At 39.8% G+C, this 16879-nt stretch overlaps 1 protein-coding gene across 13 annotated transcripts in view; it reads right to left on the bottom strand.

Moving 5' to 3' along the window:
* Nucleotides 1-16879, bottom strand: part of SALL2 (spalt like transcription factor 2) — an 802697-nt gene that overhangs the window by 54757 nt on the left and 731061 nt on the right. For 10 of the 13 annotated variants that reach the window (XR_013826964.1, XR_013826965.1, XR_013826966.1 and 7 more), the window contains one exon: nucleotides 11704-13550. The exons of 1 other annotated variant lie outside the window; for it this stretch is intronic. The gene's annotated coding sequence lies outside the window, so the exon portion shown is untranslated. Of the gene's footprint in view, nucleotides 1-2302; nucleotides 2505-5679; nucleotides 5774-11703; nucleotides 13551-16879 lie in introns of those variants that run through there. 2 more of the 13 variants (XM_079912230.1, XM_079912228.1) reach the window with 2 other exon arrangements.

Here is a 16879-nt window from a genome sequence, read left to right as displayed (position 1 = left end):
TTTAAATATATTAATTTTTTGTCAATTAGTCCTCAATAAACCTGGGAAGAAGAATGAGAAAGCAATGCAGCCCTATTGACATCTTGATTTTAGTTCAGTGAAATTTGTGTTGAACATGTGACAGAGCTGTAAGAGAATAAATTTATATTGGTTTAAGCTTCTAGGTTTGTGGTAAAGTTGTTATAGCAGCAATAAAAAATCAATACAGATATGCTTATATGGGATTTTTTTTGCCCGATAAAGGAAGCGTATGTGCCTCTATGAAAAAAACTACAAAGCTCTGCTGAGAAAATGTGAAGAGATAAAGATGTATACATGTTGCTGTAAAAGAATAAAAAATTGTTAATATAATGGACCTTCTTAAATTGATTTATAAATTTAATTTACTCAACATAAAAATTCCACAGGACTTTTTGGGTAAAATTTTCAATAATATTCTAAAATTTATATGAAGAAATAGGTGAAAATAGTTAAGAAGGTGCTTGGATTTATATAATTTCAGAGTGCTAATTTCCTGAATTAACTAATATCACTCTTTGGGAGAAGTATAACAATTTATTGTCAAATGGGCAAGTCCAAATCAAGAAGACTCCATGTCAAATTCCTTAGGTAAAGAGAATGATGATGTATTGTGACCAAAGGGAGCAGGATTAGAGGACCCTATAGATGGTCAGAGAGCTGCCATATAAAATAGTTATATCAATTTTAATGGAAATAATGGAATGAAATAGAATATGCTTAATAATAAAAATATATCTAATCTTTCTTTGATTATCTGAAAGGAATCGGAATTGACTGAGGCCTTTGGGTTATTATTCTACCAACTTCTGTTAACTTGTAGAGATAATGCTTATGAGTACTTTAGGGAATTGTGTTCCAGATAATATGGACATCCACATACACAACACTGAGGGAGTGACTCACTAACTCTGGCTAAAAGGTAAGAAATGACTGAAATGACAGAAAGTACTCAAAAGAACAAAGAATAAGAAGCAGTTTAAATCCGGAGCCTGTGCTCCGCAACGGGAGAGGCCACAACAGTGAGAGGCCTGCGTACCGGTAAAAAAAAAGAAGCAGTTTATTAAACTGCAGGATGCTCATGAAAATATCTAAATACCATTACATGCAAATTGACAAAAAAATGTAGCATATTGTCAATCCCCTCCAATTTTCATATATAGCCCAAGTCAAAATCAAAGGTTTATGTATTTGTGATGAAATTAGGCCCAGATATCACTACTACACACATATGAAAAACTGAGAAAAATGATCTAATTATCCCTCTACATTCTGGACTTTTATATGTATAGATTTTCATACTCATTAGTACCTTTTATGCAGAAGTAAATTCCTAAGGCCTTATTTGTTTATTTCTATTATGGCAATATTAGTTACTCTATTGCAGAGAAGATGATTGTAACCTGAGGAATTCAGCTGTCTATTACAAAGTTGCTGAACAAATTTCTATATGATAAATAATGATCCTTGTCTCCTCTTTAAAGTAAGTCAACCACAGAACCAAGAGTCAAGATATCTTCGTTTTACTCTTTACTCTTCTATTTATTTAATGAACACATTTTATCTTATCCCTGAGTCTAAAAAGCTATTTCTGTAAATTGGAGAATAAATGCTTTTTTTTTTAAACATCTTTATTGGAGTATAATTGCTTTACAATGGTGTGTTAGTTTCTGCTTTATAACAAAGTGAATCAGTTATACTTATACATATGTTCCCATAACTCTTCCCTCTTGCATCTCCCTCCCTCCCACCCTCCCTATCCCACCCCTCTAGGTGGTCACAAAGCACTGATCTGATTTCCCTGTGCTATGTGGCTGCTTCCCACTAGCTATCTATTTTACATGTGGTAGTGTATATATGTCCATGCCACTCTCTCACTTCGTCCCAGCTTACCCTTCCCCCTCCCCATGTCCTCAAGTCCATTCTCTACGTCTGCATCTTTATTCCTGTCCTGCCCCTAGGTTCTTCAGAAACATTTTTATTGTTTTTTTTTAAGATTCCATATATGTGTGTTAGCATATGGTATTTGTTTTTCTCTTTCTTACTTCACTCTGTATGACAGACTCAAGGTCCATCCACCTCACTACAAATAACTCAATTTCATTTCTTTTTATGGCTGAGTAATATTCCATTGTAGAGAATAAATGATTTTAGCTCCCCGAAGAGCTGTAAGGATTAATGTGATTGAAGACCAGCAGTATTAGAAATTTTGCAGCAACTATTAAAAAAAAAGCAAACATGACATTGTTCCATTGTTGTTGCCATGAAACATTGTCTTACTTACTAGCACATTGTGGGTGTTCCTTTGTGTGGCTGATTCCTGCACAAGGCAGTTCCATTTGGGCTCTTTGATGGGCTATATCTCCTGACTGTCTGCCCATTTCCTATAATAAAAGCATTTATTTCATACAAATTCCATAATTCTCAAATTCAGTTTAGTTATTCCACCAACCAGTCCCAATGAATGTAGTTTTATACTATGCAGAGAGTTACCTTTGGGAATGAGACTACTCTATTATTAGAATTTCTACTGCAAGTTAAACTGTTCTGCCCAGAAAACCTTACAGAATACCTTAATACCATAATAACCATACTTCTGTATAACTGAAATGACTTATATGGCTTCAATTTCCTTCTCAACACATTTCCTGGCAAAAGTACCATAAAAAATATGATATGGGTCCTGTGACCCACACGTTTATTGACCACACCCTTACTGATTGCCTGGGAAATCCCACTGCATTTAAGCATGTCCTTCTCACTGATGGAGTGAGAGTGAACTACTGGGTCCCATTATGCCATGCTTTTTGTATACAGTTATGTGAGACACTGTTGCCTGGAAGACCCTCTTCGTATCCCGTTATCCAATCCACTCAGCATACACCACTCAGAGTACAATGTATCACAATGTAACAATGTGTGTCACCATAACTAGTCTCAAGATGCTGGATTATAGAACATGTTTTGCTCAACTTGGTATTTTCTCCCAGCCATTAGTGTGATATTGTTTAGTAATAAATGCTTAGTCGAATAAATTCTCTACATAATAACTAGAATAATTTCATTAAAACACAAATTGTATCATGTCTTTTCTGTGCTTGCACCATTCTGATGGCTTCCCACTGCACTGAAAAATATTCCAAACTCCTTGAGAGGACATGAAAGTAGTCTTTTTACTTCTCCAATATCATCTATCACCATTCTCTGCCTCACAGTCAAAGCTGTAACCACATTGGTCTTTTACTTCTTGGAACAAGTCAAGGTCTTTCTGAACATAGATCTTTACACCTGTCATTTCCTCTGCCTAGAATGTTCATTACCTCTCTTTTCTCATGGTTGGCTCTTTTTCATCTTTCAGATCTTAGCTTAAATGCCATTTCCTCAAAGAGGTCCTCCTTGTCTAACCAATCTAAAGACAGTCTCTTCTATAACTCTCTAACAGCATCGTCTTTCATGGCATTTGTCATGATCTGTAATTAAAATTTGTTTATATTTTTGTTTTCTATTCTCACTAGACTCAGCAACATAGAAGAGTGATTATACGTTTTATTTATGATTATAAACCTAGTACTTAGCACATAATAGGTGCTCAGTAAATATATGTCAAATGAATGGATAATAAGTTATCCCCATTTCATTGGTTTTTTTTTTTTGCGGTATGCGGGCCTCTCACCGCTGTGGCCTCTCCCGTTGCGGAGCACAGTCTCCGGACGCACAGGCTCAGCGGCCATGGCTCACGGGTCCAACCGCTCCGCGGCACGTGGGATCCTCCCGGACTGGGGCATGAACCCGTGTCCCCTGCATCGGCAGGCGGACTCCCAACCACTGCGCCACCAGGGAAGCCCGGCTGTAGTGTTTTTTGAACAATTCTTCAGAGGAGGCTGGATAAAACCCAGGAAAACTTAGAAAATCTGTAGCGGGTAAAGGGAGACTTGCTTCTCTTCCACCTTTGAGTTGAGGACAGACTTGCTCATTCTTAAACTGGAGCTCAAGGTCCAGACCTAACAGCGTCACTGTCTTGACTAGATTATCCTCAGTTCTTTCTAAAGTCCAATTCTGTTGTCTGACTTACTGGACCACAGTAAAACAAAAGTAGTTGCTTTTTTAAAAATTAGCTTACCTTTGACCCAAGTATCACTAATTTTTATAAGAAACGTATATATTATATAGAGTCCCAAGATCTTAGCTCTTAAGGGGAGTTTACCTAATCTATTTTTTTTTTTATAAATAGAGAAAACAAGGCACAGAGAAGTAAAGCAACTGGCTCAAGTTCATAGAGAACTGGAGAACTGGAGTAATAGCTGGGTCTAGAGCTTGGGCCTCTTGACTTTTGGTCCAGTCTTTCTCTACCATCCCTCTGACCTGAATTTTTGGGGTGACTGGCACAACTGAAGTATTAAGTAAAATGTGTCTCAGTGACCTCTCTCTTCCTCTCCTAGGTGTCCTGGGCTGGCTTGGGTGGGCATCTGTGGGGAGCCTCTCTTCTCTAGCTTGCCTCTTATGTGCCACTGCCTCGATGTACAGCCTTCACCCAAGCAAGCTGTCCTCTTGGTTTCTTGGGCACTATCATCCTACATTACCTTCTTCCCATCACTGATGACTACAGCTTCTTTATTTTGTCCTTCAAGATCAGGCTTTCTGCCAGACAAATGAATCAACTCCACACTGGTTATGAAAAAAGGATAGAGAAAACTTTTCTCAAGAATTTTCTAGGCCTCATTATGCTGTTTTTCTGCAGACAATGGCTTTTTTGTTGTTTATATCAGAGGAAGTCTAATGGCAGTGTCAAATCAGAGAACTAGCAAAGCAGATCTACGGCAAAGAAGGTATTTTGGGAGGGAGAGAAGTCTTTTAGTTATCATTTAAGTTAAACTCATGGTATCTAGTGCTTGGATTAATCTTTATAGTAACATCATAATGTAGCTATGGATTGATTTTACTATTTAGAAATTCTTCTTAGGGTGTTCACTTAAAGTTTTTGCTCCAGAAAACTACTTTAAATGTTTGATGATTTACATCTGTTATCTTTGTAATTTATTAAGCTCTAAAAGGATGATTGCAAAAGTGAAAGCTGAAGAACTAACCAAAAATGGAGCCAGGGTTTATTCTAAAATCAATATGAAAAATTTCACCTGCACAGATAGAAAAGCGTGTGCAGATTGTGCACTAGGTCTGAAACGAAGACTGTTCCCTCATCAGAGGATATGGATATACATTTTTTTTTTTTTTGCGGTACGCGGGCCTCTCACTGTTGTGGCCTCTCTCGTTGCGGAGCTTAGGCTCCGGACGCGCAGGCTCAGCGGCCATGGCTCACGGGCCCAGCCGCTCCGCGGCATGTGGGATCTTCCCGAACCAAGGCACGAACCCGTGTCCCTGCAACGGCAGGCGGACCCTCAACCGCTGCACCACCAGAGAACCCCTGGATATACATTTTTAACTAAACTTTTTCCATCACATTTTTTTTTTTCTATTTCTGTGGAGCCTTAGGAAAAAATGTTCTGAAAAATGGACATGTGTTCAACTGCAGTAGAAATCTGGTGTTAGTTTATGTCAAAAATATGGTTCACACATCAAAAAATCTAGTGTCCACTGCATACATTTCAGAAAAACAGAAGAAAACAAGAGCAGAAACAGTAAATCTAAAACGTCTATAAAACTCACCCTGGGTTGTTTCTGACGCTCTCAGCACCTCCGAAGGGACCTGAATTATCAGTCTGGCAGTTTCAATAACATGAGTATTATTTTCTGGTAGGAAGAATTTACCGAGAGTGGGCAGGGGCGAGCTCCGCGGCGCGAGCCGCACGAATGAGAGAAACGTGCCCCTCGCGAGGCGTCGCGCGCGCCCGGGACAGGGAGCCAATGAGAACGCTGGGAGGGCTCGAGACCCGGCCCTGAGGTCGACGGCCGCGCGCCGGCTCGAAGACGAGCGTCGCCGGGCGGGAGCGCGCGGAGCCGGGCTGGCTTGGAGTATGCGGAGGCCGCGCTCTGCCTCTCAGAGGCCGGACGGCGCTGCGGAGCGGTGGCGACGGCAGCGGTAACTGGAACCGCGTCGAGGGTGGGGCCCTGGGACACGTTTGAACTCTGCATCCAGAAAGCCCAAGATGTAAGAAGAAAGGTCAGAGACATTGACTAACCTGGAAACAGGGACCTCTTTGGAACTTTGCTTTCATCCACAGTAGCTTTTAAAAGTATCATCGAGTGGAAGTGATTTCCTCGTCTTATTTTGCTTATTGGGAAGAACATGGCTTCAGGGATTTTATGCTTCCCTTTAGTTTTGCATGAACTCCATAGGAAAAGGAGCCTTTAAAGGGTTTGGGAGTAACAAGAAGAGACTGAAGACAGACAGGCTTGTGCGTGCTGTTTTCCCTCCCCTTCAAAGAAAAGGATTTACAACGCAACCTTGTAACAGCTGCTGCCCAGCTTTAACCACCAAGAGAAAGTAAAATAAATAAATAAATAAATAAATTAAAAAAAAGAGAAAGTAAATAATTAAACTACCATTAAAAAATAAATTATTTTTAAGTTCGACAAATCAAATAACCCCATTTACCTTGAGTTTTTCATAAGGAAGTTCAGAGCCCTCGAAGTTCCCTTGGGTCTTATTCACAGTTTTTGGTAATAATTCACAGCAGTTATATTTGGTGGTATTTTACCAGAGGTACTTCAGCATTTCTGCAAAATCACACCTTTGTACATATGTTATTATCATGTTGTTCAATATGTAGAGCATATAGCTCTGCACTAAGATTTTCTAGAATTGGTTCTCAGTAAACTGAAGATGTGGTGTAGGAATGATATCTTTTTTGCACTTTGTCAGGCTGTACTGATGGTTAGAAGGGATTAAAAGCCACTACTGATCACGTTTGCAGGCATGCTAGTTTACCAGGACACGTCTAACGCAAAACTTGACCTAATTATTCAGAACCAGTGTAACTGAAGCATCCTGTTTCCTTTGCAGCACACTCTCTAGGTGTAAATTTTGTCTTGCCAGTTTCAGATGGGTTATCCCACCTTCAAGTACTGAAGGGAAATCTGTAGAGAAAGAAAGCAGCTGGGAAGGGCAGCTGCAGTGTTAGTGTTGCTCTACCTGACTTATATAGGCCTTATGGGAACTTTAAAGCAATGACATCAGCTTTCCCTAGTCCCTAGTTAGAAAAAGTTAATTCTTTGGGAATCGAAGTTACAGGCTTCGCAATCATCACTAAGGGCATTTAATGGGAAAGCGGTACTTCAACATCTAAATCTTTAGGATGTGTTTATATGTGATTAAATGAACTACTATTTAGCGATTACTTACTATGTGCTAAGTATTAGGTGAGGGGCTTTCCTGTTTTTATCTAATCCATATAAAAACACATTGCTGAGGGATGGGCAAAGGAGTTAAAAATTTAATCTGCTGTCTGCCAGCGAGGTCAAGTGTTTGGACTCTAGAGTCACATTGCTTGAGTATAGATTCCAACGTCCTAGGTGTGTAAATTTGGGCAAGTTATTTAACCTCTGGGCCTCAGTTTTCTCATCCATTAAAGGTGAATAAAAATGGTAACTTTTTTTAGAGCTCTTGAAATCTTTGCAAAGCGTGTGGAGCTTCCTAAATGTGTTATCTACATGAGTGTAATTATGTAATACGCAATTCAAAGAAACAAATGCAAAAGCCACCACTAATTGCCAGTCAACTTTTTTCCCATCACGTATTCATTACTTTATATAACAATGAAAAATCAGAACCTTTTGCTCTAATTCCCATTTTGCTTTCTCTGCTTAGATATAGAGTTTGATAGTTTAAATGGGTAAAAGAAGAATCCAAAGGAGAGGGATTAAGGTTATTACACTTTGATTTTCAAGATTGAATAGTTTCGTGGGATGGTTAGGCTATCCAAACTAAAGTGTATGGAACTAGAAGTAAGCTTTTAGCTGACTCTCCATGCAACAGTGTCTGGAAGACAGGATGGTAACAGAGGGAAAGTATCAGAAGTGACCAAAAATTCTTACTCCCAAGGACTTGTGGCTTGCGCTCCTTTTCCCCAGTTTTCTTGTTGGATTCATTATCACTGATCAGGGGCCAGACTTGACTATATTGGAAAACCTGGTCTTTCAGAACTTACAGATATTGCTACTTAGCTAACATGGGACTTGTACTGTCACACTGGCAATCAGGGTACACATTAGGAAGCGGGATATGCTGACCATACTAATTCTCTAAACATCTGGAATTGAGATACTTTATTACAGGCATAATACACCAAGGGCAATATAGAAAATGATGTTCAATTGATTATAGGCCAAATACCATCACCACTGGCATTGGTAAAATGCAAGGTTGAGAAATTAATCTTTGAACAATTTCTATACATTCCCCCTTCCTCTTGTAACCCTCTCCCCTGGCCCACTACTTTCCTCTGACTGTACACAGAATGCCATACAGGTGACTCAGGCTTTCCCTCCCTGGAAGTCCCTGATGCTCCAAAATTGTGTGTTCCTCTTTCCTCCATAGCATAAATGAAAACAATTGTTTAAACTTGCATAGCCTTTTAGCGTTTGAAAAACTCTTTCACCCTTACTGTTTTATTCGGTCCTTATGATACCTCTGCGAGGTAGGGAGCATTATAGAAAACTTGGTGTTAAGTGATTTTCACAGAGTTTACACATCAGGTAAGCACCTGAACCAGGGCTTGAACTCAGGTAATCTGCTGCTGGATCCAGTACTTATTCTCTTAACTTCACTTGGATGCTGCCATTTATAGAAGAGCATAGCTTTTGATCTTAACCACCTATAGAAGATGCACACTTAAAAGTGTTGCTTGGAGCCGCATGGCACAGGGATATTGGCTCGGTGCTTTGTGACAGCCTGGAGGGGTGGGATAGGGAGGGTGGGAGGGAGGGAGACGCAAGAGGGAAGAGATATGGGAACATATGTATATGTATAACTGATTCACTTTGTTATAAAGCAGAAACTAACACACCATTGTAAAGCAATTATACCCCAATAAAGATAAAAAAAAAAAAAAAGTGTTGCTTGGGATTTGCCTGGTGGAACAGTGGTTAAGAATCTGCCTGCAGGGCTTCCCTGGTGGCGCAGTGGTTGAGAGTCCGCCTGCCGATGCAGGGGACACGGGTTTGTGCCCCGGTCCAGGAGGATCCCACATGCCGCAGAGCGGCTGGGCCCGTGAGCCATGGCCACTGGACCTGCGCATCCGGAGCCTGTGCTCCGCAATGGGAGAGGCCACAACAGTGAGAGGCCTGCGTACCGCCCAAAAAAAAAAAAAAAAAAAAAGAATCTGCCTGCCAATGCAGGGGACACAGGTTCAAGCCCTGGTCGGGGTAGATCCCACATGCCACGGAGCAACTAAGCCTGTGCACCACAACTAGTGAGCCTGCGCTCTAGAGCCTGCGAGCCACAACTACTGAGCCCATGCACCTAGAGCCCGTGCTCCGCAACGAGAAGCCATCGCAATGAGAAGCCTGCATACCACAACAAAGAGTAGCCCCCGCTCACCGCAACTAGGGAAAGCCTGCGCGCAGCAACAAAGACCCAATGCAGCCAAAAACAAATAAATAAATTTTAAAAAAAGTGTTGCTTGTTCACTTATATGTCGAATTTGAAAAAACAAAAACAAAAACCCAACCAACCAAAGGAAAAAAAACTCAAAGAAACAGAGAACAGATTGGTGGTTGCTATAAGGACGGGGTGGGGAGTGGGCAAAATGCGTGAAAAGGGTCAAAAGGTACAAACTTCCCGCTATAAAATAAATAAGTCATGGGGCTTCCCTGGTGGCGCAGTGGTTGAGAGTCCGCCTGCCGATGCAGGGGACACGGGTTCGTGTCCTGGTCCGGGAAGATCCCACGTGCCGCGGAGCGGCTGGGCCCGTGAGCCATGGCCGCTGAGCCACCGCTTCTGGAGCCTGTGCTCCGCAACGGGAGAGGCCACAACAGTGAGAGGCCCGCATATCGCAAAAAAAAAAAAAAAAAAAAAGTGAGCACGTACTAGGCTATAAAGGAAGTCTCTATGTGGAAATATTTTAGGTGCATTCTGTTTATGGTCTAAGAAAGACAGAGGTGGTCACTGTAACTACTACTGCTCATTGCAGTCCTCCGGTAGTAGGTGTGCCGATGTATCCTTTAATGTGTGTAGTGAGGACTGTGAGGGGTGAATTTGTGGTGTTGGGTCTGAGTGGTGATGACATTTGATTGCTTGATTAGAGCATTCCGTGTGGTGAGGTGTATTTGAGAATTCTTTCTGACATATAGCATCGAATCCTCACTACCTACCTCTTCTGGAGAGTCTGTGAGCTACTTAATATCTTTTAATTTTTCTGCATAAACTAGCCAGAGTAGATTTTATTGAATTGCATCTGAAAATATGACTGATTAAAGGAAGATCTTGATAAAGCATATTGCGTTATAAAGCTAAGATGATAAAAACAGTATGGTAGTGTTACAGAAACAACTGTATCAATGAAACAAAATATAAAACTCAAGAAGAGACCAAGTTCCTAGGTAACATTATATGTAATAAAGACTGTACCACAGATCGGTGGGGGAAAGGTGGATTATTTTGTAGATACTGCTGGGAAGACTGTTCTGCTCTACGGAGAAATATAAAGTTGCATTTCCTCTTACACCATATATACATGCAGATTTCAGATGAATTAAAACCTACATGTAAAAGAAAAACCTATAAAGATAACAAAATACAATGCAGGAAATTATGTTTATGGCCTTGGAGTAGGGAATGATTTCTAAGTCAAAATTCCAAAACTCAAATCATAAAGTAAAAAAAAAAAGATATCTTTGACCCCCATCAAAATGAAGTATTTCCATTCAAAAAGGACACCATAGACAAAGTTAACACATTAGGGGTATACTAGAAGAAGGTATTTGTGATGTTGAACACTTCAAGGAATCAATGTATGAGGAACTCCTGAAATTTACTGAGAAAAAGACTGGGGACCTAATTTTAAAATGTGCAAATCATTTGAACAGGTAATATTGAAAAGGAAAACACAAATAGCTCAATTTCACCAAACGAGTAATACAAGTTAAAATGAGACTCCACACTCAGCATATTGGTAAAATTTAGACAGTTTTATAATTTTGATAACACCAAATGCTGTTGAGGATTTGGAGAGACTGGACCGCTCAAGCATTTTTGGTAGAAGTTGTATGTGATTATCACTACTTTGAGTGATTAGTGAAATTGAGTATGTATATACACTATAATTGGACATATCCCAAAGAAGTTCTTACATAGTTAATAAGGGGAAATATAGAAATATGTTTATTGCTGTGTTGATGGGAGTTAGAGGCATCCTATGAGTCCCTCACTAGGGGGTTGGATAGGTAAATGTGGGGGAAGCACATGGTAAAATATTTTGCAGTAGTTGGAAACTGTGAGCCAGAAGTACATACCCAGTAATCAAAAAAGAGTTTTAAGTTATCTATAGCTGTAGACCACTTGGCTTCAGGATGAAGCTGCCTAAACACTTAGCTTACTGGTATAATTGTATTTCCTTTGTGTTTCCTTTTGTGTTTCAATTGTCAGAAATTTCAGAGCTCAAATTAATCCCAGTAGCCATATTAGTTTTTCTACTAAATGAATCTGTGTCCACTGTCTTTGATTCCTCCATCCTAATTTTACAGCCATATTGGAATTTTGTATTTTATTTGGAAACTTTTTTTTCTGGGGAAACTTTTTCTGGGGAAACTTTTAAAAATTTATATGTAAATAAAAAGTCACTGTTGGACCTTAATGATCATCTTATTATTATTAAAGAATCTCCCAGTAAAAAAAGAAAAAAAATATTAGGGAAGAAACGAATTTCTCCTGACCTGGGATACTATTTTAAAAAGACAGAAAAGGAAATGAATAAAGCAACCATCTTAGGATGAGGAAAAGAAATATTTCACTCTATGGAAGTGTGTTTTAAATAAATCACTCATCTGAATGAGGAACATCTTTTGTTAATCAGAAGGCTTTCCAGGAAGGTGGTTATTTCCTCTGTATAGACTTCATATCCCTATGGAAACTGAATAAGGAAGAGGAATTTGAACAAAAGCAAATGGCAAAAACTCTCTTCAGGATGTGAGAAGCTATGAAGACTGTCTCAGAGGCTGCTTGGGGATATGATTTCCCATCAGTTCCCATGTTGCCCACTAGGTGGTGGTGGTGCACATAAAAACTCTACTGTATACACCATGAATTGCCATAAACCTTGTTTACTCTTCTTTTTCAAACAAAATCCCAAGAAAATCTGTATAAAAGCCTCAGGCAGAAGTATGAAGCCCTCAATAATAACACAGGGGACAGTCTCAGGCTATAAGATGAGGATAGGTACCATCCAAAAAAGATCATCTCCAAATGCAATTTTGGGTCTTCCTTGACCCAGTTTCTTTTGGTTACAGAAAAATACAAGGGAGATTTTCTTTCTATACTTATTCCAGAGATCACCTTGGATGAAAGGAGTCAAATTTTGATGAATATCATAATTTACATCGTAATTTTTGTGCCTTAAAAAAACCTATTGCTCATCTACCACAATTACTATGATTTCATGATCATTATTTTTAACATGTTATATCATTATCGCACATGTGATAAGTTCAGCATACCTTTTGTGTGAATCTATCACTTTAGTTTGAATGATGAAGCAGTCTCCCAACCATTGTGATACTCCTTCTGACACCACTAATGAAGGAAGAGAGCTCTTAAATGATTAATTCATTCTTAAATGCACAGCTGTGGTGACCTCTGAAAGGATACATTCCTTTTTAAGACTACCTTCTCAAAACAAAGTCATTATTATGTAGCCTCAGGACTGTAGTCACTCTTCTTCAGTTCACAGATTCTGGCTGATGATGTCATGACACAGAAGAAAATGCAAAACAGGCAGCCTTACATCAGCTTCCTGGTGAGCATCACACTTGTGGCTGAGGCCTGAGACCAGCTGCGTTTTGGCCATGGCTTTGCAGAGCGTTCTGGAAGCACTGTGGCTGGAGCTCCTCCTCAGCTCTCTCTGGAATGGTGAGTAGGCTCCTGCATCATCTGATCTTGGAAAAGTGTATGCCATTGTTTTAAAACTTGGACTCATTAAAAAAAAAAAAAAAGAAAAACAAAAACTTGGACTCACTAAAAAAATGAAACAGCCAAATTCATTAATACCCACTGTACCTAAGGGGCAATCAGTAAACCAAATAGCAGTGTAAAAGTCACAACGTTCTTTTTTTATTTCCTGTAGTTGCAGAGAGCAAGGACCGAGTATTTCAGCCTTCCACTGTGGTCTCTTCGGAGGGTGCTCTGGCAGAAATCTCCTGTAATCACTCTTTATCCAATGCTTACGACTTCTTCTGGTACCTTCACTTCCCAGGATGTGCACCAAGACTCCTTGTTAAGGGCTCAAGGCCTTCTCAGCAGGGACGGTACAACATGACATATGAGCGGTTCTCTTCATCACTGCTTATCCTCCGGGTGCAGATGGCAGATGCAGCCATTTACTACTGTGCTCTGGAGGACACAGAGGCAGGAAATCCATGAAGAGCTGAACAGAAACAAGGAGAGATCACAGCCTTTGCAGGAGGTGGAAAAAAGATGAGCAATAACTGTTCACCCCACCACCCCCAATTCAACGTTCTCCAAGCTTTTCCATTTGGCACTATCAGAAAAAACATTTGAGTCCAGACACACTATATATTAGTAAAGGTACATAGGGAAATATGTTTTTAAAGAGTGTTTCATTAATGGTCTATAAATTCATGTTTTAAATAGTTTACTTTTTTAAAAAATAAATTTATTTATTTTATTTATTGTTTCTGGCTGTGTTGGGTCTTCATTGCTGTGTGTGGGCTTTTCTCTGGTTGCAGCAAGTGGGGGCTACTCTTCGTTGCAGTTCGCGGGCTTCTCATTGCAGTGATTTCCCTTGTTGTGGAGCACAGGCTCTAGGCGCACTGGCTTCAGTAGTTGTGGCACACGGGCTCAGTAGTTGTGGCTCGCGGGCTCTAGAGCACAGGCTCAGTAGCTGAGGCGCACGGGCTTAGCTGCTCCGCAGCATGTGGGATCTTCCCGGACCAGGGATCGAACCCGTGTCCCCTGCACTGGCAGGCGGATTCTCAACCACTGCACCACCAGGGAAGCCCTTAAATAGTTTCTTGTTAATTGAAACACTTTTGATCCATTTCTTTTGAAATCTGATTGAATTATTTTTGCTTTCCCTCATAAAATGGCTGATGATGAACTTGTGATAGGAGGAAGAGTCATGTCCACTCTGCCATTTTCTTCTTGCTTTCTGTGTTTGCATTTTAATTATCTGCCAGCTTCACTCTCTTTGCAGGAATCTTTTCAAGACGTGTATCCACTTTATAAAGGGTACTTTAGTTAACACTGGATAATATAGTAAGCTGAAAGCGAATGAATGAGTGAGTGGCTACTGCCAACAGCCCTGAGTTTGGAAGCTCAATCCTTCCCTCAGGATATTTTACTTATTATAATCTAATATATAGGCCCCGTGAGGATGTCAGTGCCAATTGGTATATGAAATATTAGTAAAATTCAATCTTCTTCCAAATTTTTAAGCTAAAATGAAATACAACTGGAAGTTGTAATATATTCTTCCCATATCCTTGTTACTTTGTCTTTTTACCCAGACCTGTCCCTCCCACTTTAGAAACCAAGGTCCTAGGATAGATTAGTGATTCCCAAACTTTTTAAAATCCTAAGTCTCTGGAGTTTTGTTCAAAAAAATAGATTGTTTCCTACATTCTACATGAACTGAATCAGAGTTTTCAGGAGTGGGGTCCTGAAGTCTGTATTTTCCATAAATGTCTCCCTGGTGATTCTGATGTTCAGTCAGATTTGATGTGGGAAACCAAGAGTCTGGACTCCAGATCTTGAGGCTTTAGCCACTATTCTTTACTTTTAGTAACATCCAAATGTCTCCACTGTATACACATATAAATTGGTATATGTTTGTACAACTTCTTTAGGCATATTCTATTTTGGATTATTGCTTATTTAGCAGTGTATTAGTCTTACCTTTTAACCAAATGAAATATTTGAAAAGACGAAGCATGTGTGCATTTTCTTCATGAGTTCTGCATGGTGCCGTGTGTATTGTTGTTGCTCCATAAACAGTGAATAAGCATGTGGCCCCCTTATTGTTTTGGCAAGCAAGAAAAGAGACAGAAAATTCCTTTTCTTCATAGAGGAAGTTCTTTTCAGTTCACTGAGGGGTGTGTGTGTGTGTGTGTGTGTGTGTGTGTGTGTGTGATGTATTGAAAACCCTACCTTTTACATTGATGTTTTGATTCTACTGTTTAAACTGTCAATGACTAGTCTTCCTACCAGATTTTTTCCAGCTCATATGTAGAATACTAAAGACATTATTACCCAAAGGGGAAGTGGAAGAAGAATGAAATAAAAGAAGGGGAAAATGCAGTTGATGAGAGAGGAATTACAAAGAAGAGAGCTCAGTGGTAGCTCACTCTTAAAGGCATCATGAAGCTTTCAGTCCGATGGTGACTTGTGAAACATTTACAGGAGAGTAAAGTTCCCTGTATTCCCAAATCCTGGGAGTTTGCATCTATATAGAGATTTCCATATTCTCTTTTGGAGGCTTACTTCCCATTAAAAACAGAACAAAATAAAAAATTCCTGGTTGAAAAAGCTGTTCTAAGACTCCTGAGACTAAACATGGAGAGCAGGGCTGGAGAGTTACTTAAGAGTCCAATGCAGCTGGCATGAAGCTGTCCAAGGTCTCCCTGGATCGGTCTGCTCTGTCTGCTGCCGGTAATATCTGCATTGATGGTAAAGTTTTCTTGGGGTCAGTAGCTCAGCCAGTTCTTCAAATGTCTGAGGACCTCTTAGAAGCGATTATCTAGGGACTGCTTTGGTTATGTGGCACATACAAATGAGGTCAGCATTTGGTATACACTCAATTAATAAGATGACCTCTAAAGTTCTACTTGGCACATTCAAGTCTATGATTGTATAATTTTATTAGGATAATGGAATTACTTTCCAATATTATAAGGTTTTTTAAAAAAGTAAATGATCCAAAAAAAAAAAAGTAAATGATCAAAATTGACATTCTCAGTGTGATTTAGTGGAAAGAATGCTTCTGAAGTCAGAAAAGTATGGGTTAAAATCCTTGTTCTATTTCTTTAGGGGTGACTTGAGTAAATTACCTAATATTCCTGAACTCCAGTGTCCTCATCTCTAAAATATTAGGAGAAATAAAAAGTCAAGAAATGTAACGGGCTTAACATTATGCTCACAGTAGGCATTTGATGAATAACATCTCATTAATCTCATAAATCAAAGCACATAAGCAGAATAGCTATTGAGTCTATTTTGTTCAATTCTTTTTTTTTTTTTTTTTTTCTGTACGTGGGCCTCTCACTGTTGTGGCCTCTCCCGCTGCGGAGCACAGGCTCCGGACACGCAGGCTCAGCGGCCATGGCTCATGGGCCCAGCCGCTCCGCGGCATGTGGGATCTTCCCAGACTGGGGCACGAACCCGTCTCCCCTGCATCGGCAGGCGGACTCCCAACCACTGCGCCACCAGGGAAGCCCTATTTTGTTCAATTCTGAAAGCTCAACTGATGCCCTAGGAATCCTTTGGGTGTGTGGTCTCTTAAAGGTTTAATTCATTTGTAGCTCTTGGAATTAATTACTAAATGGTTGAACGTAAACAAAATCTAAGTCACTTGCACTATCTAAGCATAGTTCTGCATGTTGTGTGTTCTACATCTGTAGAGGATAGAAGTAGTAGAGATTGAGCAATTATCAGGAAAATTTAATTACAGCACTAAAGTCTATATTGGACTCTTGTTTTAATTTGACTTTTTTGTCTTTCTACATCAATCAAAATGCT

This window comes from Stenella coeruleoalba (genome assembly GCF_951394435.1).
Source record: "Stenella coeruleoalba genome assembly, chromosome: 2".
In the NCBI taxonomy this organism is placed as follows: Eukaryota; Metazoa; Chordata; class Mammalia; order Artiodactyla; family Delphinidae; genus Stenella; species Stenella coeruleoalba.
The sequence above is the reverse complement of the archived record's forward strand: the minus strand, read 5'-3'. Positions and strand labels throughout refer to the sequence as shown.